We start from the raw sequence: 4,000 nt of genomic DNA, 5'->3' as shown, positions 1-4,000 counted from the left end.
TCTCTGGCCAAAGCGCTGACCCATTGAAATATCGCGAGAACCTACAGCGGCGAGAGAGCCGCTGCACAATCTCGCGCAAGAGTTGCGCCAGAGACGTGCCCACCCTACCCCCCCCTCCTAGAAAGACAACCTATAAATCTTCCCTCCCACCCATCCCAGCCTAGGAAGGGTGAAAGTCTCGCGAGAACGGAAAGGCGCGACTAGTAGAAAGTCTGTTGGCTAGGCTGCAGTCAGTCTTTTTTCGAGACCCCCCCACAGCGAACGGTGTTTCACCGCCGCTGGGCTCCTCCCAGCTTGGTGGGGCGGGGGGGGGAGAGTTCTTTCCCCGCCCCATCCGTGGCTCTCCAGATCAACTGTCAGGGTTGCTATATAGCCAGGGCTCCATATGGTCATAAGCTAAAACTACCATTTTTCCCGTTAGCCAGTGAAATCTTCGGGGGGGGGGGGTGAAAAGCAAGGCAAGAAGACTCCTGGGAGAGAAGACTAACTGACCAGGGGAAAGGGGGAGGGGAAGGGCACGCGAGAACTGGGGCGGGGGGAAGGGGGCGCGCGCGAGCCGAAAGTGGCACGAGCAGCCTCTGCCCTGCTTAGCTTTGTCACTAGTTTGTAGCAACTGGCGTCCTTCCAAGTCGGGTCCCTGGGGCTGGCGAAGACTGTGGTTGCTATTGTTCCTTTCGAGGGCCCCCCCTAGGGCTGGGCGGTGGCGCACAGTACAGCAACAATCTTCATACTACTCGGGAAGGAAGCTCCCCTAAGCTCTTTAAACCTTACTCTGGAAGAAGAAAGGCCTTGGCCGGTTGTATTACACCTGTGCTCCGCCCCTCCCCTCCCCCACATACCAAGAGGTTTTCGACTGGTTCTTAAGTTAAATTCTGAGCCTCTAAGTGAAAACTTTAAAAAGAGCACCTCTTTATATGTTTTCAGTTGGAAAGTTTGGCTTTACTCTTCAAAATAGAAAGCCTCCTCCCAACGAGTAGGGTTTAACTGCAGTTAATATTTTGTGTACATCCAGCGTTGGGGGAAGACTGGTGACTGTTTGTAAAGGTAATGTATTTTGTACTCATTTTTATTGTAAATAACCCCCTTCCCTTATTCCTTTTCCTAAGGAGTCCAGCTCCTTATTGGAAATGTTACTTAGCTTTCTGGAGTAAGAGTGTAAAAAGAAAGGAAAATAGCTTTTGCTAATTAGATATTTCAAACTGAATGTCACAGAGACATCTGAAACTCAATATTTCCCAAACAAAACTATCTTTCTTTTAAACCCAGATCTGTTTTCCAAATTATCCTTCCAGTGTCCCATAATGTCAGCATTTTCCTCCTTGTCCTTCATTCCAAGTGTTGTCTAATCACGTACATTCTAGCTCTGCAACATCTCTGATTCTGGTTCTTTCCCAACCACCTCAGTTCAGACTCTCATCAGTGACTTCTGTCTGATTATTGCCATGGCCTATTACTAAATATCATTGCCTCGAGTCTGTTAACCCAATCCACATAGCTTGCTATAATGATTTTCCTTGAGCACAGGTCTACAGTGTGTCACTTGACCATGTCACTGATCTACTCAAACTTCTGTGATTCTTTTTTACCTCTGATTAATATAAAATCTGGCTTTTAAATACTGCATTTCTATGAAAAAGCCAAATTGGGCTCCCTGTTCCTTATGGCACTCCCGGAGGTGGTGGCTCTCTCAAGTCCTTAATGAATTCCTTTCTCACCTTCATAGAATCCCACCCTTCCTGCTAGAATCAACTCTAGCAGCACAAAGCTTTTTCAATCAGTCAACAAGCACTAAGTACTAACTATGGGCTAGGTCCCGTGCTAAATACTGTCGACAGTAAGGAAGGCAAGACCGATCCCCAGGCCTCCAGTTCACACAAATTGGTGAGAGACGACATATAAATAGGTACACTCTCGATACATACTTTGTAGAGGATAAGGGGGGTGGCTGAAATTGGGGGAAGGGTATGAAGCATATAATCAAGAAGGCCTCCTGCAGAAAGACGTGTTTGAGCTGAATTTTGAAAGAAGGCAGAGGGGAGGAAGGAGACCATTCCAGGAATGGAGAGTCAGCCAGTTCCAAGGCAAAAAATGCAATATTTGAAGAAAGGTAAGTTGCTTGCATACTCCCATCTGTTAGTGCAGTGTCCTCCCTCCCAAACTACCTCCTTATTTTGTATTTATTTTGCACTCATTCTGTATATATCCTGCATCTGTTTTATATATTACACACACACACAGAAATGTTTTCTTCCCTCATTGTTCCATGAGAGTTGGAATTGTTTCTTCGTAGTTCTCATTGCCTATCACAGTTCCTGCCACTTTATAGATATTTCATAAGTGCTATTTGATTGCCAAATTTCTCTTTTTTTCCTCCAAATAGATGCATAAATACCATCTAAAGGGCATCTGTCAATCCTATTTATGTAGGGCATCTTAACTCCATTCATCATATATATTAATATACATATAATAAAGAGTAAAGTTCCTTGCCCAAGGTCACACAATTAGTAGTAAGAAGTAGAATTTCGTTTGGAACCCATTTTCTCGGACTCCAAATCCTTTACTTTTTTACCTATAAAACTCTTCCTGAAATTGTGAAGAACCCAGGTGGCTCAGAATTGAGCCTTATGGTATTGGGTTAATGTTATCTAGGGAAGGAAACAATTTTCTGATTATATCAGCCTTAGTTTGTAGTACCCTTAAATCACTTACTTCTCAGTGTACCTAGAAGATCTTGGCAATTTGGAAAAATACTAAATTGATGAACGTGCCCTAAACAAAGACCAAAAAAAGCCCCAGATCTAAGATGCTTCTTGCTTAGTCTTTTGATTTTAAGTTTCAAAAGAAATAACAAATTTAAACTTTCACTTCAAATATCATTATTCTTCAGATCACCAGGTATCTGTGTCTCCAGTCTGTGCTTCCTTAGAAAGGTATTTAATCATGCAGTTGGGAGGCTTTTGGGGTGATAGGAAGAATATGAAGGTATTATGTTTTCTGGCCAACACTCTAGGCTCCTTAAAGTACAAGCAAGGGAACATGTTACATTTTTAGAAGCCTAGACATGGGAGGTTTGATAGAGTAAACTGAGTGAGTCACACAGAGTCAAAGAAAATATGACCTGGGCAGCTAGGTGGCCGGAGTGGAGTGCACTGGCCCTCGAGTCAGGAAGACCTGAGTTCAAATTTGTCCTCAGACATATAACTCTCACTAGCTGTGTGACTCTGGGCAAGTCGCTTAACCCCAACTGCCTTATAAAAAAAAAAAAAGAAAATATGACCTTCTTGGGGGAAGATGTTAAAAATGTACATGTTGCATTTGATCCCAGCGCTTGTAGGGCCTTTCGCCACGGGTTAAATTAATTAGAATAGGATTTTTCCTGTTTCCTCACTCTGGAGGCTGCATAACCCAGTTGAATATCTGCCATCACCCTGTTTCACCTTCTCTAGCAGTGTCCTTGGCTCTCTGTGGATGCCCCTTCCAAAACACACACACTGAATTGACTGAATTTCTTAGTGCAAACAGGAGCTGGTGTAGGAGAAAGTAGCAGAAAAAAGGACATCCTTATCCTGATTTGATGATGATAAAATGGCTGACATTACATGCAAGCCATAATAAAAAGAAACCTGATAACTGATGTAGGAATTATTGCCATCACACAATATATGGACAAAGATTAGTTTTTATTTAACCTTAATATGATCCTACTGATAATGAATCTTAAGATGGCACTAAAAATAACTAATGTTTCTATATTTGTAAACATCTCATTTGATCCATATAGCCATGAGAGAAAAGTACTATCATTTCCATTTTGCACATGAGGAAACTAAGGCCTAGGTTTGTTAAAGAATTATTCATTGTTAATATGGCTAGTAAATGTCTTAGGGCAGAACTGGAATTCAGGTTTTCCTTACTTTAGGTCCTTTCTCTATCCACTACACCACCAAGCTGCCTAATTACTAAGTGCAGAAAGTGGAATCTAGATCCAAGGCTCTTC

The sequence above is a fragment of the Phascolarctos cinereus genome, unplaced genomic scaffold, assembly GCF_003287225.1.
Source record: "Phascolarctos cinereus isolate Bilbo 61053 unplaced genomic scaffold, phaCin_HiC Scaffold_2;HRSCAF=192, whole genome shotgun sequence".
Classification (NCBI taxonomy): Eukaryota; Metazoa; Chordata; class Mammalia; order Diprotodontia; family Phascolarctidae; genus Phascolarctos; species Phascolarctos cinereus.
This window is presented reverse-complemented; position numbering follows the sequence as displayed.